This window comes from Pseudonaja textilis, chromosome Z (assembly GCF_049901715.1).
Source record: "Pseudonaja textilis isolate UNSWEBS1 chromosome Z, rPseTex1.2, whole genome shotgun sequence".
NCBI classification, from domain to species: domain Eukaryota; kingdom Metazoa; phylum Chordata; class Lepidosauria; order Squamata; family Elapidae; genus Pseudonaja; species Pseudonaja textilis.
The window spans coordinates 111,533,172-111,558,145 of NC_142008.1; the positions used below are offsets into that span (position 1 = coordinate 111,533,172).

Consider the following 24,974-nt stretch of genomic DNA (forward strand, 5'->3'; position numbering starts at 1 on the left):
TGTCGTGCTGCATCTTCATAGTGGATGTCGGTTTGCTTCATGTATGGCTCGGAGGGGTTTGAAGTGGGTAGTGATGCAGCTGCCGTGCAGCTTCTGGTCCATGGTCAGGCACGGCAGCTGCATCACTACCCACTTCAAACCCTCTGAGCCATACATGAAGCAAACTGACACCCACTATGAAGATGCAGCAGGACCACGAACTAGAAGCCAAACAGCAAGATCACAACTCTCCAGCTCAAATCCCCCAGCAACTAAAACTAACCTGAGCACAACCAAGCCCCTCCTGAACAGAACACGCTCCAACCAATCAGAACACGGCTAACCCCCAACCAATCAGAACACAGCCAAACCCCTACCAATGAGAACACCCCTCACCCAATCAGAACACAGCCAAGCCCCCACCCAATCAAGTTCCACCCCCACTGGCAGTTAAAAGGAGGAAGCAGCTGCAATCTCCATTACTCTGAGAAGCACAGAGCTGAGACAGAAGCCTGAAGATGATGAATGAGACTTCATCGAAACGCTGCCTAGATACTTCGAATCTTACGCGGAGAAAACCCGAACAACCAAAGATCTACATATAAATACCCGCGAGAACCTCAGAAACAAATATTGCACCTCTCACGGGAGGAAACCCACCATCTGACCAGGACTTATGAAAACTTGAAGTCCAAAGAGCCTCCATTTTATGTGACCTTGCATTCCTATGCAACTGCCGAGATCAAAATTTAATTCCCACAAGCTTCCAATTGAAATTCCACACCAACAGAGCAGCCACCAAACGCATCCTTAAAAGAACAGAACTGGCCCTAATTAGAAATGAACTTCACACAAAAGGTTTCTCCTAGACCAAATCAACAAAGATCTCCTCACACTCCACCTCAGACTCAGCAACAAGATTCACCCTCTACTTTGGGACAAATCCAAACAACTCGCTGTCTGGAGAGCCGAAACACAGACCATCCTCAAGACAGACACACAGACCAACAAACTCAGGAAACTACAACAATGCCAGAAACCAACTCCTCCCCCACAGCCACACATGAAACAAACAGTGCACAACATCTCAGACAAGATCCTCACTGAAGCTGAAACCAAGATCCTCTCAAAGGATTCAACTTTGCTGTCGCTCCCAAACACATCCCCACAGAAACCATCATATGTGGAGTTGAAACCAGCCTGACCAAAACCAACCCTGATGATGCTAACAAAATCAGACTCGAAATCACCAACATCCTCTGCACTAGCAAACCACCCAAAAGCAACTTATCCAAAGAAGAACAAACTGCACTACTTAACCTGAAAGAAGACACCAGCATAATAATCCTACCAGCAGACAAGGGCAATGCGACAGTGGTAATGAACACATCTGACTACCAAACCAAGCTAACCAACCTACTCCAAGACCCCACATACAAACCCCTAAAGACAGACCCCACCACCTACCTAGAAAAACTACCAAATCCAAAATAAAAGCCTCCCCATCAGTGAAGAAATCCAGCAAGGAATCATACCCAGAGAAAAATCATCCAGATGCCCCAAGCTTTATGGTCTCCCCAAAATACACAAAGAAGGAACCCCACTCAGACCAATAGTCAGCTCCATAGGCTCACCTCTACAAAACCTGGCCAAATTTCTTGCCAAACAACTACAACCCTATGCAGAATCCATCAACTCACACGTAAGAAACTCATTCCAGTTCATCGAGATCATAAAGAAACAAAACTTACAACCTAGCGACCTACTAGTAAGCTTCGATGTCATATCCCTCTTCACCCAAGTGCCAATAAAAGAAGCCTTGACAGCCATCCAAAACAAATACAACCCCCAAGCACATCCTAGATCTAACCAACCACTGCCTATCCAATACTTACTTCACCTACAATGGACAAAAATACAAACAAATAGAAGGAGCACCTATGGGATCACCCCTCTCACCTGTCATCGCAAACCTCTACATGGAACACTTTGAAACACAAGCTCTAGAAAAATACGACCACAAACCCAAACTCTGGCTCAGATACGTAGATGACACCTTCATAATCTGGCCACACGGGAAAGAAAAACTGAACAACTTCCTCACATACCTCAACAGTCTACACCCCAAAATACAATTCACCATGGAAACAGAAGCCAACAATCAACTTCCCTTCCTGGATGTCTTGGTATACAAAAGATCCGATGGCTCCCTAGGACACACCATCTACCAGAAGAAAACACATACTAACCGCTATCTACATGCTCTCTCACACCACCACCCAGCACAGATCAATTCCGTAGCCAAGACACTCATCTCCAGAACAAAATGCTTAGCCGATGAACAACACCAAAAAACCGAACTACACACTCTCACCAACGTACTTACAGCCAATGGATTCCAAAGAAAGAAGATTACCCACCTAATCCAAAAAAGAAGCCCCTACCAAAATCCAAGACAGAGAACAAGAAAACGGAAAAGCCCTCCTCCCATATATAAAAGGCACTACAGGCAAAATTAGCAAGATCCTCCAAAAACACAACATCAAAACAGCATTCTGCACAAACAAAAAATATCCACCATCCTAAGAAACCCCAAAGACAAAATCGAATTAGAAAACCAAGGAGTATACGAAATCCCCTGCACTGCCTGCCCTAACACATACATTGGACAAACTAACAGAAGAATAAGTGCACGCATTGAAGAACATAAGAACTCAATCAAAAAGAAGAAACGACCTCTTCCCTGGTCCAACACCTCAAAGCCACAGGACATGAAATTGATTTTAAAAATACCAGAACTATCGCCAAAACCGAACACTTCAACAGCAGAATAATCAGAGAAGCCATAGAGATAGAAAACGCCCACACAGCATGAACAAACGAGATGACACCTCCCGCCTTCCAGCCATTTGGAAACCCGCCCTCATGAACAGACGAGTACCTAACATGAAGAAGGACACTGGACCCACACCCATGAGAGCCACACAAGATGCCACCACCACACTTCCATGTAGAAAACAGACTCCCACCCATTCAGAAAATGAGAAACGACCATGGACCAGAAGCTGCACTGCAGCTGCATCACTACCCACTTCAAACCCCTCTGAGCCATACATGAAGCAAACTGACACCCACTATGAAGATGCAGCAGGACCACGAACTAGAAGCCAAACAGCAAGATCACAACTCTCCAGCTCAAATCCCCCAGCAACTAAAACTAACCTGAGCACAACCAAGCCCCCTCCTGAACAGAACACGCCTCCAACCAATCAGAACACGGCTAACCCCCAACCAATCAGAACACAGCCAAACCCCTACCAATGAGAACACCCCCACCCAATCAGAACACAGCCAAGCCCCCACCCAATCAAGTTCCACCCCACTGGCAGTTAAAAGGAGGAAGCAGCTGCAATCTCCATTACTCTGAGAAGCACAGAGCTGGAGACAGAAGCCTGAAGATGATGAATGAGACTTCATCGAAACGTTGCCTAGATACTTGAATCTTACGCGGAGAAAACCCGAACAACCAAAGATATATATATATATATATATATATATATATATATATATATATATATATATATATATATATATATATATATATATATATATTCTTTCCTTTTTAAACTTCTATTATGTTCTATCTGGGAAAGGAGGGGGGAAGTGAGAACAAAGAAACTTTGTAACACGGCCAACTAAAGGCTTGAAAATATTTTACTTGAAGTTGAGAGAACTGTGAAAGATTCCTCTTTCAAGGACATTGCAACTTGATAAGATAGAGGGAAGAACATGAGAGTGTTGTTACAGGTGTTCTTCTGGACTTCTATCAACAATTGAAGTTTGGCTTTGAAGCTTGTGGAGAAGAGACTTTTAATAAGAGCCTTGGATAATTAAACAAAGTGCAGTGGGTTCTTTTTTTATTTTATTTTTAGCTGTGCCACCCCTCCTTACCAGTTTTACTGTACTCTTTTCCTTTTTTTTCTCCTTAAAAGAAAAAAAAATCTTTATTTTTGTAATATTTTTATTTTTGCCTTCTGTTTTAAAGGGAAAGCCTCAGAATCTCTCCTTTTTCTTTTTCTGTTGGGATTTTCTTTTTTGCCATTCATATTTTTGGTTCATCTTTATGGTTTTTCTTTGTTTTTTTATTTTTCACTTTTGAGACCTCTCAATTGGATTAAGGTGTGAAGAACCTGAATAAATTTTCTCTCTCATTTTTTTAATTATTATTGGGCTTTTTCTTTTTTCTTTTTTCATTTTTTACCTTTGATTACAACCGACCATTTTATAATTGGATTAAGGTCTTGAAAAACCTGAAGAATTTTTATTTCCTTTTATTGGGCTTTTTATCTTTTATCACCTCTACCCCCCATTTTGGATTATAATTGGCTACTTGAATTTGAAGATTTCGACATTCAAAATGAGTAGGAAACTCATACCTTCTGGTGACTCAACTTCTACTTCCACCTCCCCACCATCTGGAGGTCAACACTTAATTCAGACAATGTTAAAGCAAGATAAAGAACAAGAAAAAGTGACTCTAGATGATTATGCAAGGAATCCAAGACATTAAGTTTTCCATTAAAGACATTAAAACAAAATCAGATACAATTGAAAAGAGAATAGAGAATATTGAACAAAGAACAGAGATTATTGAACAAAGAACAGGCAAGACTGATGAAAAAAATGAAAATATTCAACAAATGGTTGTGAAATATGATGAAAGATTCCAAAAAATTGAAGAAGATAAACAAAGAGAGGAGAGGATTGGAAATATTGACAGCAGACTAACAGTGGTTGAACAAGATAAAAGTGGGATGCTGCAGTAGAAGATGGAAGGTCAGAATTCTATCTCAGATTTCAAAATATAGAGGAAGAAAAAGGTCAAAAGCTGCGATAATGATAGAAATTCTCGCTGAAGCCTTGGAAATAACAGAGGAAAAGATGATGGGTGGAGTAGATGAGGTATACCGAGTCTTTACAAGATATGCGATGAGAAGCAACTTACCAAGAGAAGTTCACATCAGATTTACAAAAAAAATCCATTAAAACACAAATATTACAAGTGGCAAGAGAGAAGACGTTGAAATATAAAGGCAAGGAGATGTTGGTTTTAAAACAAATACCTAGAAGAGTAAGAGAGATGAGAAGAGAATATCGATTCCTCACTAAAATGTTACTGAAAAAGGAGGTGAATTACAGATGGTTGATTCCAGAAGGACTAATGTTTACATGGCAAGAACAGAGACATAGAATTGATTCGATTGAGAAAGGAGAACTTTTCTACACAGATTTTTTTGGAAGGAGAGAGGAAGAGACAGAAAAAGTGGTCTTACTATTTGAATTCCAAGAGGATTAAATGGGGACTGAAAAAGAGGAAGGTGCAGTAGGTGGACAGATGGAGATCAATGAACAATGTGAACCAAGATCTACGAGAGCTGCCAAACCTAATTACAAGATATAACCATGGAAGAGAAAAAACTGATAACAATGAATATAAATGGACTTAATTTAGCTGTTAAAAGAAGGAAATTTTTTTTACAAATTAGAGAAATTAAAATTTGATATAATTTGCTTACAAGAAGTACATATGAAAAAACCATATGAACAATTGTTGGTACAGCCAAAATTAGGGAAAATATTTACTTCTTTGACGCAATGTAAGAAAAGAGGAGTGGTTTTATACATTAAAGAGGCTATCCCAGCAAAATTGATTTATACTGATGAAGATGGGAGAGTATTAATGGTGGAAATAATGGATAATAATATAAAAATACTCCTCATTGCAATTTATGCTCCGAACGATAAACAAGAAGAATTGTACAAAAAATTACACATGAAAATAATTGGACTGGACTATGTCAATAGAGTTATGATGGGAGAATTTAATGGAATTGTGGACAATAACCTGGACTATACAGCAACAATAACAAAGCAAAACAGAAAGACCCTCCCTAAATCCTTTTTTAAAATGACAGATGAATTAAATTTAAAAGATATATGGAGAGAAAGAAATGCTAAAACTAAGCAACATACTTTTTATTCAAATAGACATTTATCATGGTCCAGATTAGATATGATATGGATCTCGACAGAACTAATATCTAACGTTCAAGAAGCAAACATTGAAACAAGTACTTGGGCAGACCACAATCCAATGACAATTAAATGGAAAGGACAAAAAAAAAAGATCGAGATGGACGTTAAATAGTACTATTTTAAAGGAAAAAGATTTTACACAATGGATGGAGAAAGAATTGGCCTTTTTCTTTAGAGAAAATAAAAAAGAAGATACTTCAATTCAGAATGTCTGGGGCACAATGAAGGCATAAGCTTGATAATAGACTATATAAGAAAAAAAGAATATCAGGAAAAAGTTTTAGAAGATGAGTATAAAAGACTTGAAAAAGAACTACAGAAAAAGCCACAGAAAAAAGACATGAAACTAAAACTGGACATAATCAAACATAAAATGGGCCAAAACAGAACTATTTTGAAGATGCAAATAAACCAGGCAGAGGGTTAGCATACAAATTGAGAAAGGAGAAAGAATCAAGGAAAATATCACAATTAATAGATGACCAAGGCCAGGTTTGCTATGGTAATAAAGAGAAAAAGGAAATTGTTCGAGGTTTTATAGACAACTATTTAAGCAAGAGAATATTGATGAGGAAAAAGTCAAACAGTATCTACAGAATGCTAATCTACCTAAGATACCTAAAGAGACTGAAAAAATGTTAGAAAGTAATATAACAATGATGGAATTAACTGAAGCACTTAAGAAGCAAAATAATGGGAAAGCACCAGGTCCAGATGGGCTTCCAGCAGAATTTTATAAAACATTAAAAGAATTCCACTGCTAGAAGTCATGAATGAAGTTATGTTAAAGAAGATGATACCAAAACATGGTCAGAAGCTTGTATTACACTTATTCCAAAAGAGGAGGCTGATTCATTCCAAATTAAGAATTATAGACCTATTTCTTTACTAAATGCAGACTATAAAATATTTGCTTCAATTTTGGCAGAAAGACTTAAAAAAATACTTAGAGAACTTTATTCATCCTGACCAAAATGGATTTCTGCCAAAGAGACAAATCAAAGACAATATGAGAGTAATCCTGGACACTTTGGAATATTATGAGGCACATCCCGAAAAACAAATGGCTTTGATATTCTTAGATGCCCAAAAGGCATTTGATAATGTGAATTGGAGATTTATGTTATGATTACTGGAACAGATGGGTTTTGCTAGAAAATTTATCCAAGCAATAGAAGCCATGTACCATAAGCAAACGGCAAAGGTAATGATAGAGGGAGAATTCACAGATTCTATTAATATAAGAAAAGGTACAAGACAAGGATGCCCTCTATCACCTTTACTATTTGTATTGACTTTGGAAGTGTTGAATAGAAATATTAGAGATGATAAAAGCATAAAAGGAATGAAAATTAAAAAGGAAGAATTTAAATTGCAAGCCTCTGTGGATGATCTGGCCTGTATTTTGGAAGACCCTTTAGAAACAGCTCCAAAATTATTGGAAAAGATAGAGACATAAGGTGAGGTGGCTGGTTTGAAAATAAATAAAGATAAAACAAAGATTTTGACAAAGGATATGTTACTAAGACAAAGAGAAGAATTGGTAGACCTATTGAAAATTCAAGTCACCAACAAGGTCAAGTATTTGGGGATATACTTGACACGAAGATGCAGTACATTAAAAGAGAACAATTATATTAAACTTAAACAACAGATAGCGTTAGACTTGAAGAAATGGGAAAATCTACAACTATTACTAATAGGGAAAATCTTAACAATCAAGATGAATATCCCACCCAGAATCTTATACTTGTTTCAAACAATACCAATCAGGCTTGGAAAGGACTATTTTGAAGAGTTAAATAAAATTGTGTTGAAGTACATATGGCAAGGTAAGAAAGTGAGAATAAAGTTAAAACTTTTACAAGATGCCAGAATTAGAGGAGGTTTTTGTTTGCCTGATTGGGAGTTGTATTATGAAGCTGCAAATCTGATGTGGGCCAAGGAATGGATAACACTAAAAAAGACTAGATTGTTGACATCAGAAGGTCATGATTTGTTGTTGGGCTGGCATGCCTTTCTATGGTATAAGGGAGCTAAAACGCAGGGGTATTTTAGAAGACATTATATATGGGAGTCTTTGTGGTTAAATTGGAAGAAGATCAAAAGAAAATGTTATTTAAAAATTCCAGTTTGGTTATCGACTATTGAAGCATTCTCCTATCCTATAATTTATAAGAAGGAACAAACAATTAGATATGGGGAAATACTGGATGAAAAAGGTGAACTTAAATCGATGCAAAATTTAGAGGAACAAGGTATAAAGATGAATTGGTTTTCATATGCGCAAATACATTCAAGGTATGATGAAGATTTTAAAACAGGGGGATTTCATGATAAATTGACTGATTTAGATAAGATCTTGACAGGTACTGATGAAAAGGTGATTAACAAATTATATGGTTATTTACTGGAAATTAAATTATAGGAAGAACAAGTCGAAGAAACTATGATTGCTTGGGGGAAGAATTTTGGATATGGGATTGATTTAGAGAAATGGCAAAAATTGTGGTCTCAAAATTATAAAATGACTATGTCAACAGCTTATAAAGAAAATCTGTATAAGATGTTTTACAGGTGGCACTTTCCCCCGACAAGAATAGCAAGAATGTTCCAGAATAAATCTGAAAAATGCTGGAAATGTCATCAGATACCTGGCTCATATTACCATATGTGGTGGACTTGCGAGGATGCTAGAAAATACTGGACTAAAATTTGCATGTGGTTGGAAAAAATGACAAAGAAACACATAGATTTGAAACCAGAGATCTTTCTATTGGGAATTGTCAGTCTGTGCTCCATTCAAAACCCAGGAAAGAAACACTCAGACTCCAATTGTTAGAGCAAAGTTTTCTCTTTTACTAAATTTCAAAGTGGAAACTACAGGGAAGATTCTGAATCTAAAGAATTTGGTGCACAGATCACATATACAAAGGAATGGAATTGTTCCCACCCCCCAAAGTCCAGAAGACTCTTCCAATTAAAAGTTCTGAATATGATCATTTGGGCATCTTCAGGTGATGATGAGGCCTCTTTCCTTGACCTTGACATATTTTGATAAAACTTCGCAGCTGTGCAAAAGGAAAGAAAGCTAGGCAAGGAAATAGAAACTTAAAGACAAGAATTTATACTCCTCCTCCTCCTTCTTACCCACAGCACAGGAATGTAACACCTCCAACTTTCTTCCCCTCCAAGTCCGCCCTCCCCCATTACTAATGACAGCTGAAAGAAAAAAAGAAAGAAAGAAAGAAAGAAAGAAAGAAAGAAAGAAAGAAAGAAAGAAAGAAAGAGAGCAGTGAGCATAGCAGCAGAAAAAGTGTGGAAAAGATCTTGAGGCTGACATGAATCTTACCTGATGCATATAATAAAGATTTGAAATACCTGATTGTATTTGCTAAAAACTGGAAAAATGAGAAAATACCATTGCAGGAAGAAATTATTAAGAAAATATTGGAATGTGCTGAAATGAGTAAATTGACATTTGAAATTAGTGAACAAGAGGATAAACAATTTTATAAAATTTGGGACCTCTTCTATCAATGGTTGGATGATAAAATACAATAATAGAATATTTAGAATTTTAGATAATAATGAATATATAAAGATTTTTTTTCTTTTTTATTTGATATCACATTTATAAAATGTCTTCAGGATAGATTTGGTATGATTATATGATTTGTTATAAAATAAATTACGTAAATTATAGTTATCTCGTAAAGTATGAATGAATAAAATTATAGTCAAATGATTGTTTAATAGTGATACTAGGATATATAATTTTGGATTGATAATATGAGTTATTATGTAATGTAACTGTAATCGAGACTACGAAATGAATGCACAAAAACTGGTAAACCAACCGACGCACTGTTTGTATATTTATGAAAGAAAGCTGGATGTTTTTATGGTTTGTTTGTTTTGTTTGCTTTAAAAATTAATAAAATTGTTTTCAAAAAAAAAATCTTTTACAGATTTCTTCTTTTCCTTAGGGTGTCCCTTTAAATCTTAAAATAATAATAAAAAAAGTTCTCACCAAACCGACACTATTTCTCTTACAAGTCTCTTCCGAACGGAGCTGTCCAAACTTCAGCAGCTTTAATGGCTGCCTCTCTGTCGCCGGCAAGAAGGGCTTCTCCTGGATCAACCAGGGACTTTGCGGTGTCCCTGGGATCGGCAAGATGCGCTCTTCACTTTCACTGTCTCTTCGGGATGGTTTAGGTCCATTGGGACTGTCCAGAGGCAAAGATATCGGCTGCAATCTAAGACCTCCAAGATTGCATTCCGTATCGTCACGATGTCAGCTCTGCCCTCCGATTGTAAATGTTTTAACAGCGGCTAGAATTGTATTTTCTAAGAACTGGAAAAATGAAAAAATACCTATGCAGGAGGAAATTATTAAGAAAATCATGGACAAAATGAGTAAATTGACATTTGAAATTAGAGGACAAGAGGATAAACAGTTTTATATGATATGGGATTTATTTTATCAATGGTTAGATAAAAAGACATGATAAAGAAATAGCTTAGTAAGCCTTACAATAAAAGTTAATAGATTGATATAGAATACAATATACAATATATAACAATTGGATAAATGTATGATTAAATCATAATTAAAATTAGAATATCTCATATAAAATGATGGAAAAATAGTTTAGTCAAATGAATGTTTAATAATTGATATTACATAAGCACAAGCTAGATTGATAAGGTGAGAATTTGTATAACTTGTGAGTAATTGTAAGAAAAGGATAGCACAAGAGATTGTAACCAACTGACACACTGTATGTATATAATTGAAAGAGGGTTTTATGTATTTTTTTGTATGTTTGTTGTAAAAAATAAAAACTTTTTTACAAAAATGATCTAATACATTTTACAGTAGACAATGTTGAAAAAGCACTATGCAATCTAAAACCATCTCTATCTATTGGACCGGATGGAATATGTGCCTACTTCTTAAAAACGCTATTCACTGCCATAAGTGAACCTCTAAGCATAATCTTCGACAAATCTTTCAGGACCAGCTCCTTGCCAAATCTATGGTCACAAGCCACAGTCATTCTCATCTTCAAAAAGGGAGACCCCAGCCTAGTTGAAAATTACAGACCAATCTCTTTATGCTGCATCACCAGTAAAGTCATGGAATCAATTACTAACCAATACATTATCCTCCACTTAGAGACAAACAACCTACTCTCTAATAATGGCAACTTCAAATCTCAACAAATAAATGCTCTGTCTTACATATTGGCAAAAAAAAAATCAGAAAATAAAATACAGGCTGAATAGTCAAAACCTTGTTGATGATCCAAGCTCTGTCAGGGATTTTGGAGTACTTATCTCTGTCATCTCTAATGATAGCCAAAAAGGCATTAAGAGTTGTTAACCTAATCTTATGTAGCTTTTACTCTGGTAATATCACACTACTAACTAGAGCATACAAAAATTTGCTAGACCAATACTCGAATACAGCTCATCAGTCCAGAACCCACATTACGTATCTGATATTAGCACAGTTGAGAAAGTCCAGAAATATTTCACAAGAAGAGTTCTCCACTCCACTGCTTGTTGCAGAATACCTTATGCCACCAGACTTGAAATTCTAGACCTAATCAACCTAGAACTACATTGCCTTCAGTCTGATCAAAGTATAGTACATAAAATTATATATTGTAATGTCCTACCAGCTTTAACCATAACAATACAAGAGCACACAACAGATACAAACTCAAGGTAAAAGGCACCAGACTTGATTGCAGGAAATACGACTTCAGCAACAGAGTAGTCAATGTCTGGAATACTCTACCTGACTCTGTGGTTTCTTCCCCAAAAACTTTAACCTTAGACTTTCTACAATTGACCTCACTCCTTTCCTAAGAGGTCTGTAGGGGGCGTGCATAAGCGCACCAACATACCTACCATCCCTGTCCTATTGTTTCTTTTATTTTTCTTATATGTTTCCATGTATTCATAACTGCCATGCCCCTGGTGGAGACTGACTCTGAGGAAGAGGAGGAACAGCCAACAGGGAGTGGGAGTGTGGCTCCAGATGTGGTGGAGGAGGTTGGGGAAGGCAGAGGCCAGCTGAACAGTCAGAGGAGGATCCAGGCCCATCCCCTATCCATCCCAGGTCATGCAGGGAGGAGAGGATCAGGGAAAAGCGAGGTCTAAAGGAGGAGATTACCATGATCCTCCTCATGGTTTGCAGCTGGGAGCTATGTATATAAGTTTGTAACTGCATAGTCAGAATTGCTGGAGTGAAAGTTTAGTGTTTACTTTGAAAGAGGTTTATCTTTGCTGTCATTCTTCCCATGGACTCTCCTCGGTTACTTTCCTGGAGTCTATGATTAGTTATCTTGGCTTGCTTCAGAAGTCTTATCATTGCGGGTTTTTTTCATTTCTTTTTGCCTCATTATTTACTTTGGTGACTTTAAACTGTGCCTAATAAACAGTGAAGTTAAGTTGAAGGCATTACCGGACTTTAATGTATGTTTTGGGTTATTTTGAGAGACTACGGGTCATCACATTTTGATTCCAGCCACCCCTTCAACTTATTTTTGCTTTTTTGGGGGTGACCATGGATCAGCTCAGAGCAGAGATTGCCCCAGCAAGTGGCTCTTTTGATTGCACAGGTGGCACAAATGCAAGCTGCCCGGCCATGCCAAAAATGCCCATTGGCAGTGCCAGATAAATTTGATGGTTCGCTAGCCCAATTTCCAGCATTTTTTGGGCAGTGCCAGCTTTGCATGAGCCTTCAGCCTGAGGACTTTCCCACTGTCTGGGATAAGGTGGGGTTTTTGATTAGTTTGTTGTCAGGCAGTGCAGCATGTTGGGTGATGCCTCTGCTGACCCAGCCCTACCAGGTGTTGGACAATTACGCCAAGTTTTGCCATCAGTTTCAGGCCATGTTTGAGGACCCTAATAGAAGCCAAAGAGCAAACAGACATTTGAGAGAGTTGAAGCAGGGACGTGGCTCACTCATAGATTATATTGCTGGTTTTTGGGTGGTTGCTGAGGTTATACAATGGAATGAGGCAGCACCATTACACCAGTTCCAGGAGGGTTAGTCATTGGAGCTCCTGGATGAGTTGGCGCACACTGAATGCCCTCGCACCCTTCACGAGCTCATGCATCTGTGTCTTCCTATCGATGCTAGATTTCAACAGTGACGGGTGCGATGATGGACAGAGACCATATCTGTTTCCAGCAGTCGGCGCCCTTGGTGGAAGTGCCTTTGGAGGAACCCATGTAGTTGGGGGCTGGCCGCCCTCACCTGACTCAAGTAGAAAAGGAGAGAGATTATCGTGATGGTTTATGCCTCTATTGTGGCAATCGAGTGCCATTTTTCAGCCAAGTGTCCTGTTAAGAAATCCACAACAGCGATGGCTATGGTGGCAGGAAATGAACATCGCTCGGCCTATGGGGTTCTGTAGGTCAGGGTGTAAAGTCCTTAGGCCCGTCATCTTTACCAACCTTGCCATTCTCGCCACCTTTGACATCTCCACCACAACTGTTAGTGGTGAAGCATCTTGTGCTGAAAGCAAGTATGCTCATGCCTGGTGTAGGAGCAGTGGAGATCCAAGCCTTGGTCAACTCAGGGGCCACAGCCAATTTCATGGATGCTCGTTTTGAAGAGCAGTGGTTAATTCCTCAGCAACAGGTGTTCCTGCCAGTAATGGTAGAGATGATTGATGGTTGGCCCCTTCGTTCGGGACCTGTGGTTGCTGCAACAAAACCCCTTTGCATGTCTATTGGGCAACATGTGGAGGAAACCATGTTCTATGTTACCGCAGTGCCTCATTTCCCAGTGGTGCTGGGTTTGGAGTGGTTACAGGCCCATGATCCACAGATTGCCTTGTTGTCTGGATCTGTGCAGTTCCTTGATAGGAAGTGCGCCAACTATTGCTTGCACTCCTGTGGAGGGAGTGTGGCTACACCTGTGGACCTGGATCTACCTGCGGAGTTTTGCTGATGTGATTGGGGAGAAGGAAGCAGATCAGTTGCCTCTGTATCTGGCATATGACTGTCCAATCGACTTGCTGCCCAATGCAAAATTGCCAGTGGCTCGGATATACTCCCTGTCGGAACCGGAGTTGGCCGTGTTGTGGGATTTTATTGAGAAGAACCTCTGGAAAGGGTGTATCAGGCCTTCTACCTCCCCTTTGGCTGCTTTTTGTAAAAAAGAAATCAGGGGAGCTACGTTTGTGTTGTGATTACTGCAAGTCGATTGCAATAACAGTGACAAATCGGTACCCGCTTCACCTCATCCCTGAACTGATTGAGCAGCTTTGTCAAGCTAAGATCTTTTCGAAGTTGGACTTGCGTGGGGCCTACAATCTGGTTCACATTCAGGCAGGGGACAAATGGAAAATGGTTTTCTGGATGAGGTACGGGCATTTTGTGTATACTGTGATGTCTTTTGGATTAACCAATGCCCCAGCTGTGTTCATGCATTTCATGCACAATGTTTTCTGTGATTTGTTGGATCAAATCATGGTCATTTATTTAGATGACATTTTTATTTACTCAGACTCCCTGCAGGAATATTGGCAACATGGACAGCTGGTGTTGCAACATTTGCGTGATAACCACCTGTTTGCTAAACGTGAAAAGTGTCAGTTTGCACAAACCATGATTGACTTCTTGGGAAATTGTATTTCATCTGCCGGGGTGGAAATGGAAAAAATACAGGTTATTTTCCTGGAGTTTTTGATTAGTTATCTTGGTTTGCTTCAGAACGCTTATCAATGCAGGTTTTTTTGGTTTTCTTTTTGCCTCATTATTTGCCTTTGTGACTTTAAACTGCGCCTAATAAAACAGTGAAGTTAAGTTGAAGGCCTTACTGGACTTTAAAGTATGTTTTAGGTTTGGGGTTATTTTGAGAGACTACGGGTCATCACAACAACTAGGTTTTTACTTATACCTATTATCTTATAAGCAATTGACAAAGCAAATAAAATAAATAAACATGGCACAACATGAGAAAGTAAACCCATGAGGATATCTACAGTCTGCATTTAAAAGACAAATTTTGAAGTCAACGAAGTCCACATTTTGGACAGAGAAGACTGCTGGTTTGAAAGAGGGATCAAAGAGGCCCTATGCCAAAATTGATCAGCTCTCTCTCAACAGAGGGGGAGAGATACCACATCATCTATCTCCAGTCTACTACACAGTCCTTTAAAGCCAGTACTTTTATACCTGATCATCCTTTATTTTGCATTAGCAAATGTTATCTGCCACGTTGATTGAATGAAATGCTTCTGCCTCCTCGGATCAAATTTTCGACCATCTTTGAGTTGGGAGGCATGCAAGGCCCTCAGACCATATGCCACAGCATAGACTGCATTGTAGATGCTGTAACTAAGTCCACCCATGGTGGCCTCAAAGACAGAATTAGGAAGAGTGTCCAGCTTCTCTTCTCCGGTGCAGATCCTTTCAGCATTCTCATTTGAAAGATCACTAGAAAATGAGCATTCAAATACATCTTTCCAGAAATCCCTAATAAACCCATTGTCTTTTTCAAAAATTGGGTTTTTTGTCTGCATAAATTGTTGGAATCCTATTAGCTCTTTTGAATGAAGTGCAAAGGAAATTGCACCATGGAGAAAATCAATGGGCAATGGTCTTTGCATTAGAATAGAGGTGAATTACATTTGAGCTGGCATGATCCAAACTTTGGCTTTTCTCTTCTTTGGAATATAATCAGAATCTAAACCAGCGAGTATTATCCTCAGTGGCACTATGCTTGAAGTTTCAGCATTCAAGATCAGAGCAATGACTGTATTTATCTGCTTCTTCCATCATTTCAGCAGCTTCATTACCATACATCATTTGGGGAATACATTCTGTAAAGTCAAAGCAGATTCCTCTCTCTTAAAACATGGAAAGACTCTTTTGAATGAACCTCTCTCTATCTTCCTCTAACCGATAAATCATTCCAACCCAGATCCATCCAAAATGCAACAGTAAGTACCAGATTTCTTTAAATTGGTGGATCTCGTCGGGGAACATCCATTTTACAAAAAGTGCTGAATTGTCATTATATGTCAAGGGTGGTGATCCAAATGTGATCTAAGTGGGGAAAAGACAGAAGAACCAGAGTTTTTTAAAAAAATATATATATAAAGGAATCATGCATATATCTTTATGTACTAACTGGGCCTGAGTGGGTGTTCCAGGCAAGTTCCTAAAAATGAAATTTTTACCAAATAATGTCTGCAAATTTAGTACTGCTCATCAAGCAAAAAGTAGAATCCTTTCTTCGTAATCTTCATATCTACTAACTTCCTCATCATTAAATAACGCATATTTTTTGCTTTCAGAATGCTTTTCATAGGAGTGATTATCAGGACTCAACATTTGAAAATAATACACTTGTGGACTTTCCATCTTGCTCTATATTTTACTCACCTGGGGAAATGTATAGTTGCACAGAGTGGTTGCCATATTGAGACAGGTTTTAGTCTGGGGTCCTCCAATGATGGCCACCACATTTCTCTGGTCATTACATTTGTAATTTGGGATAAATTTATCATTTGTAGATAGAAATTCCATTGCTAAAAGGTAAGTTGTATAATCCTCAAGATAGTTGGTAGCGATGTGGAAACCGAGGCTAACATTGGACAAAATCCCAGAATTTTCATTGATGTCCTTTACAGCAAACGCCAGAGCCAAAGTGTGTTGGTAATTTTGGGTGAGGAACCTTCAGTGAGAATTATAAACTGAATGAATATACTTCTGCTTTAGATTTGGACAGTAAATATTTTAAATATATGTGTGTGTGTATATACATATATACACACAGATATTTAAAATATCTACCATCTGAAGATATCTACTGTCTGTCATACAGACACATATATACAATACATACATAGTTAGTATGTGCATATATGTGTGTTTGTACATGCATACATATATACTTAGACCCAAAAACAAATATCTGGAAAACGATAATTTGATTATATGATAGGGAATCATAGATAGGGTGGAGCAGTAGGCTAAAATCGAACCGAGAAAGCATTTGTACCCTGCTTTCTTCTGTATTTAAGATTCTTCTTCTGTACCTAATATTTTAAATTCATGATAAAATATCTCTTCCAGAATGAATTTGGATGCTAAGGTAGTACTTGATTTCAGTTCTGTCTATATTTTGCCCAATTTTTTCTAAGAGCAGGAAGTCAGTTCCATTTTTCCACCACAGAATTGTAAAAACTAGGACTTCCAGTTGTAAGGCTTCGGTTGTGGCAGGAATCCACTTCTCTGCAGGTCCCTGCTGTGCTCGCCACTGAGGTACCCCCGATCCAACTGTCTTTGGGGGTTGTCGCTACCCCAAAGGGGTAGCGGGAGACAGAGGAGATACAGGCAGGGGTCTGGGGGTATTGCACCCCCTTTCCCCAGCTGGCTAGACTCCTTTTTCCTGAGGCAGTGGAGCGGCTTTCAGAAATGGCAGCCACAAAGAAATCTTCAACCAGATAAGACTGTGCAGGAGGAAGAGCCAGAAGGAGAAGTTTTCTTGGCTGAACCGGGACATTAAGTTACTTTTAAAACACCCTGGAAACCTGACTTTCAGATTGATACATTTGTTTCCAAAAGAAGTTGTTACAGCAGCGAAAGTGCTGAAGGAAAATTCACTCCCCTTCCTTACGGTAAAGCAAATGAGCACAGAAAAACCTGCTTTTTAAAGGTAAAAATAAGCTCTTTGTTACAAGTGGGAAGGAGAGGACTAAAAAAAAATCTTTAAAAATTTGTTGGAGGAGATGCCTTGAAGATTATAAGACCATCAATTAACTGTAGTACGGCTTTCAAAATATAATTGGGATTTTGCCCCTTGAGGAAAAATTGTAAAGAGAAGAAGAGGAAATAATTTTTGTTTGTTTGGATTGTTTGATAAGTTTGACATTTGGAAATTACTTTAAGATTGAAAACATCTGGGTTGTTTTTAAAAATTTACAATGGCACTATCTGTGGATGAACTAAAAATGTAATATGAAAAATTAAAAGAAAGAGAGCAAAATGGCAAGGATTCCTTGGGAGCTGTCTTCTACTTTTTAGAAATGGCGATTTCTACGTACCAGCAAATACTTGAGGAAGAAGGAGAAGGAGAAGAAGAAGGAGAAAAGGAAGAAGCCATCTTTAATGGACTTAAAAGCTCAATTCAGAAAGAAAAGGGGAAGAGAGGAAGGAAAAATGAGAATTTAAGATTTAATAAAACAACCAAGAAAAAGAAAAATAGGGTGAAAAAAGGTACAATGTTAGAAAGCAATTGAAAAGAGAATTACAATAGAGAGGGAAAGTTAAAAATGGGGAGGTTAGGATGGGGGGCAAAAAGACCAGACTGGAGAAGAAAGGGAGGGAAAAAGGAAAAAATGCCACGGGCTAGAACAAGATGCCAAAAACAGACTTTTATTTAGAGATAAAGGATAATGGATAGTGTATAATTAAGGAAAGATTCTGCAAGGGTACATAAGATAGTATTGTAGTATTTGCATTTGAAATAGTCTATTGGAATATTTAATAAAATATTAAAATGTTTAATAATGATAGATCTCAATATTTAATAAAATATTAAGGAGAATGTGTAAAAAGATTAATGTTTAGTTATAGTTTAATTTGTTATTATAAACTTAGTATTTCATTTTCTTATTCTAAAATAATGTACTAATTAGAATTAGAATGGAAATTATATACTTAACTATACTATAAGTTTATTATTCTTTTATTTTAAGATGTAATATGTAGAATGTACTACACAGAATCAGGATGGAAATTATGTATTATTTTAAGTTTTACTTTAGGGGAAGGCGTCACAGTTTAAAAGTGATTAAAGGGGAAATTCTTTGCTAAAGAGAAGAGATAAATAGATGATTGGAAAAGAACAGACAAAAGATACAAGCATAATGATTTTGAAATAAGATGAAATAAATAAAACATAATTAAGAGAGTGAAAAGAAGGGAGAAGTTATATAGAAAATATAAAATGGTTAATAAGATATGAATGGCATATAAGGTGAGCATGAATTTGATTTAGGTCTGTAAAAAAAGCTGTAACCCGGGGCTAAGCCACTTTTCAAAAGAAGTCTTATGTTTTATGTTTTGTGTTTTGGTTAGTTATGTTTGATTGTGAATTAATAAAACCTTGGAGGAATAAAACTAAAGGGAGAGAAATTTGGAAAAGACATGTATAAATGACAATTAAGGAGGTTTTATTTTTTTATGTCTTCTTTTATGTTTTGTATTTTGTGTGTTTATGACTGATTGAGAATTAATAAAACCTTGATAGAAAGAAATATAATTGAATAAAAGTGAAGGGAGAAACAATGAGAAGTTTGGAAAAGATATATATGTGTAAATGGAAATGTGATAATGTGGAACTATGTTTTAAAAAATAATCCTTTATTTGCCTTGTTAAAATTTATAAGTAATTTTTAAAAAGGAGGTTTTATACTTTTATGTTTTATGTTTTGTTTGTTTTCAAAAATCAATAAAACTTGTTAATAAAAAAAAAGAATTGTAAAAACTAGAACAATTTCTCAAACACATCAGAGGGCTTAGCGTTTTAATTTTTGGTTGAGATGAAATGTGAAGAAGCTTGGGAGATCTCCAAGCTTTGAATTTTTCAACCTTTTTAGTGTCCTAGAAAGTTGATTTATCTCAATTTAACCTCCAGTGATTGAACAAGCTGATTTTCTTCCAGTTATGGAATTAAAAATGGCTAACCATGGACACTGGATTAGTATACTGACCACTAGCAACTGAAATATTTCAACAGAAAAATGGAACATAGATAATACAGTGTAGGTAAAAATAAGAAGTGGAGCTGGAGGAGGAGTAACAGGGGGATACTTACATGTGCTGATCAAGTACTTCATGAGATGGACGGCTTTGGAAAGTGATCTCATTTGAAAGAAAGAAGACTTGAAAAATAATTGCAGCAATGATTAAGTCTCCAGATTGATAATACTTGTGAATGACTGGATTTATGTAATTTAAGTGATTAGTAAAATTACTGATTTAGTTAATTTAATTGACCAGTGTGATTAGGGATTAGTATAATTAATTGATTAGGCTGATTGTTGATTAGTGAAATTATTTGACTAGCGTGATTATTGTGTTTCCTTCATAATTGCACAGTTTTGATGGCCAGGTTCTGAAAGTTCTTTTTCTTGGACTCTGGCATCTCCTGGTACTGAAATATCAATAAATTGTACTTTTCAGTTTTTGACAACTGTAATATCTGGCATGTTGTGTTCAAAATGGTGATCTGTCTATAAGAGAAAAGGAAGAAGCCATCTTTAATGGACTTAAAAGCTCAATTCAGAAAAGAAAAGGGGAAGAGAGGAAGGAAAAATGAGAATTTAAGATTTAATAAAACAACCAAGAAAAAGAAAAATAGGGTGGGAAAAAAAGGTACAATGTTAGAAAGCAATTGAAAAGAGAATTACAATAGAGAGGGAAAGTTAAAAATGGGGAGGTTAGGATGGGGGCAAAAAGACCAGACTGGAGAGAAGAAAGGGAGGGAAAAAGGAAAAATGCCACGGGCTAGAACAAGATGCCAAAAAACAGACTTTTTATTTAGAGATAAAGGATAATGGATAGTGTATAATTAAGGAAAGATTCTGCAAGGGTACATAAGATAGTATTGTAGTATTTGCATTTGAAATAGTCTATTGGAATATTTAATAAAATATTAAAATGTTTAATAATGATAGATCTCAATATTTAATAAAATATTAAGGAGAATGTGTAAAAAGAATTAATGTTTAGTTATAGTTTTTAATTTGTTATTATAAACTTAGTATTTCATTTTCTTATTCTAAAATAATGTACTAATTAGAATTAGAATGGAAATTATATACTTAACTATACTATAAGTTTATTATTCTTTTATTTTAAGATGTAATATGTAGAATGTACTACACAGAATCAGGATGGAAATTATGTATTATTTTAAGTTTTACTTTTAGGGAAGGCGTCACAGTTTAAAAAGTGATTAAAGGGGAAATTCTTTGCTAAAGAGAAGAGATAAATAGATGATTGGAAAAGAACAGACAAAAGATACAAGCATAATGATTTTGAAATAAGATGAAATAAATAAAACATAATTAAGAGAGTGAAAAGAAGGAGAAGTTATATAGAAAATATAAAATGGCTAATAAGATATGAATGGCATATATAAGGTGAGCATGAATTTGATTTAGGTCTGTAAAAAAGTTGTAACCCGGGCTAAGCCACTTTTCAAAAGAAGTCTTATGTTTTATGTTTTGTGTTTTGGTTAGTTATGTTTGATTGTGAATTAATAAAACCTTGGAGGAATAAAACTAAAGGGAGAGAAATTTGGAAAAGACATGTATAAATGACAATTAAGGAGGTTTTATTTTTTTATGTCTTCTTTTATGTTTTGTATTTTTGTGTGTTTATGACTGATTGAGAATTAATAAAACCTTGATAGAAAGAAATATAATTGAATAAAAGTGAAGGGAGAAACAATGAGAAGTTTGGAAAAGATATATATGTGTAAATGGAAATGTGATAATGTGGAACTATGTTTTCAAAAATAATCCTTTATTTGCCTTGTTAAAATTTATAAGTAATTTTTAAAAAGGAGGTTTTATACTTTTATGTTTTATGTTTTGTTTGTTTTCAAAAAATCAATAAAACTTGTTAATAAAAAAAAAAAAGAATTGTAAAAACTAGAACAATTTCTCAAACACATCAGAGGGCTTAGCGTTTTTAATTTTTGGTTGAGATGAAGGTGTGAAGAAGCTTGGGAGATCTCCAAGCTTTGGAATTTTTCAACCTTTTAGTGTCCTAGAAAGTTGATTTATCTCAATTTAACCTCCAGTGATTGAACAAGCTGATTTTCTTCCAGTTATGGAATTAAAAATGGCTAACCATGGACACTGGATTAGTATACTGACCACTAGCAACTGAAATATTTCAACAGAAAAATGGAACATAGATAATACAGTGTAGGTAAAAATAAGAAGTGGAGCTGGAGGGAGGAGTAACAGGGGATACTTACATGTGCTGATCAAGTACTTCATGAGATGGACGGCTTTGGAAAGTGATCTCATTTGAAAGAAAGAAGACTTGAAAAATAATTGCAGCAATGATTAAGTCTCCAGATTGATAATACTTGTGAATGACTGGATTTATGTAATTTAAGTGATTAGTAAAATTACTGATTTAGTTAATTTAATTGACCAGTGTGATTAGGGATTAGTATAATTAATTGATTAGGCTGATTGTTGATTAGTGAAATTATTTGACTAGCGTGATTATTGTATTTTATTAATTAGTGTGATATTGGCTTTATTGATTACCCAAATATCTTGTTTGATTGAACAATTTTATCAACATATCATCTCAACAAACATTCCATGCCAGGAAAAACAATCCATTGCCAAACAACAACCCAAAGAGAAAGAAAACCCCACCAATAAACCACAAGACTCTGGCACATGCCTTATATGTAAAGAAACTCTAAAGGATAATGAAAATTCCATCAAATGTTCCCTATGTGACAATTATCTACCCATGGCTGCTTGGGATAACTCAAGCAAATGACTCAATTCCTAGAATCATCTAACCATGCATTTCCATATTTAGCCTGTTGGGCTAAATTGTGGTTGTACATTGAAAACTATTTGTACTGTATATAGCTAGTCCTTACTTAAAATCATTGGTAACTTTTGAACTGGTAACTATTCAAAGTTACAAAGGCACTGAAGAAAGTAACTGATGGCTGTTTTTCACATTATGATTATTACAGAATCCCAATGGTCATGCAATTGAAATTTGGATGCTTGGCAGCTAGTTCATATTTATGATTCTGTGTCCTGGGGCCATGTGATCATCTTTGGGACCTTCTGACAAGCAAAGTCAATGGGAAAACCAAATTCACTTAAAAACTGAAGTTCCTTACTTAACAACTGCAGCAATTCATTTAACAGTTGTGGCAAGAAAGGTTGTAAAATTAGGCAAATCTCACTTAAAACTATCTTGCTTCACAACATAGATGTTGAGTTCAATTGTGGTCATAGTCAAGGACTTCCTATATAGTACTATAATCTATATAGTATTATGAACACTGCTCAGAAATCACTACATGAGGAGGTGTGTTATAAAAATTTGATAAATAAATAAAGGGGACATTACAAACCAAATAGTAATTTACTTTTACAAATAAATTTCTCTTTTTCTTTATTTTCTCTCTGCCATTTGTAAACAACAATAAATACGAATTCAGTGAAGATCTCGGTGTTAAGGATTGAACTTAAGATAAAAACATTTATTGCATTATAAAATAAGTTCATCCATTTCGCAATTGTCAACCAAGCCACATTTAGCTTTAAATTTAAACAACCTTTTATTCATTAGCATTCCAGAAACCATAGTTCATATTGACATTAATTTCCCCTTATCTTTAAAATTTTAAATTATGTAAATAATCCTAGGGTTAACTTTTTATAATTATTACTGGATTGATGGCAATGTGGCTGCTGTAATACATTGAATATTTTCTTTTTATAACAACAGAATATATTTAAGAAGTAAAAAAAATACCATACTCATCAATATAAAAAAACCAGGCTCCCCTACATTTTAGCTTAATTACAATTATGATTATGATTTTTTTATCTATTTTATTTTTTTCCAGATTTTGTTCTATTGTACTTTATTAATTTATTTGATTCTTTTTGTTAGATTTTATTGTTTTTTATTTTTTATTTAAATATGGTTTTACACTATGTAAGCTGCTTTGAGTCACCATGGGCGAATAGACAGCAATATAAATTAAATAAATAAATATACTTTATTCATTAACCATGAAATTCAGTCAATTAAACATTCAAAAATGCATCACAAATACCATTGACTGGTGCTAATGGTTAATACGGCTTGCTGCCAGCATCCCAGGTATCAAGTAAGTACCCTTTAAAGATGTATTATGTTCTAAATAGCAGTTTTTTGCAATTCTGCTGGTGATAGTGCAGGAGGCTGGAATTTCTTGATGTATTTTTTTTTTTGTGCCAAGTGCCCCAATGACAATGGGTATCATTGTTACATGTTTCCTTCATAATTGCACAGTTTTGATGGCCAGGTTCTGATATTTCATGTTTTTTTTAGTTCTTTTTCTTGGACTCTGGCATCTCCTGGTACTGAAATATCAATAAATTGTACTTTTCAGTTTTTGACAACTGTAATATCTGGCATGTTGTGTTCAAAATGGTGATCTGTCTATATTCCAAAGTCCCACAAGATCTTCACCTTCTCATTTTTAATAACTTTATTCCCTTTATGTTCCCATGATTTTTCAAATAAGGGTAAGTCGTATTTTTTACAGAACGAAAAGTTGATTAATTTAGCAACTTAGTCGTGTCTAGCTTTGTAATCAGTTCGTGCAATTTTGCTGCATTTACATATTAAATGTGAAATGGTTTCAACTTTGTCCTTGCAAATGGACCAGCAGCCCTAGCAGCTGGGAGACTAATCAGTCAGTTCAGTCAGAACTTAGAACTTTATTCCCTGGAGATGTTAGAAGTCTGATTGAACTGGTAGTCACAGGGTCTTTTTTTGTTGCCCTGCATGGAGGAGACGAGTGCTGGAAATCAAGTTAGTGAGGGATTAGTCTGTGCCCTGGAATGGATTTTGCATTATCATTATTTTGAAATGGGGTAGAAATGAGGATATGGCATTATCTTTTCTCTTGGATGGGGTAGAAGTGAGGATTTTGCATTATAATGCAAAGTCTAATTTCCACCCCATTTCAAAAAAATGAAGTTTGTCAAAAAAAAAAGAAGCTCCAATTTCTTTTTTGGAAGGTCTGATTGAACCTTTTTTAAACTGATAGTCACATAGTGTTCTTTGGTTGCCCTGCATGGAGGAGA

General features: G+C 36.2%; 1 pseudogene; it reads left to right on the forward strand.

Annotated features, from left to right (window-relative positions):
- The window catches only part of LOC113453305 (olfactory receptor 5V1-like), a 104,772-nt pseudogene that overhangs the window by 51,401 nt on the left and 28,397 nt on the right, over positions 1-24,974 (forward strand).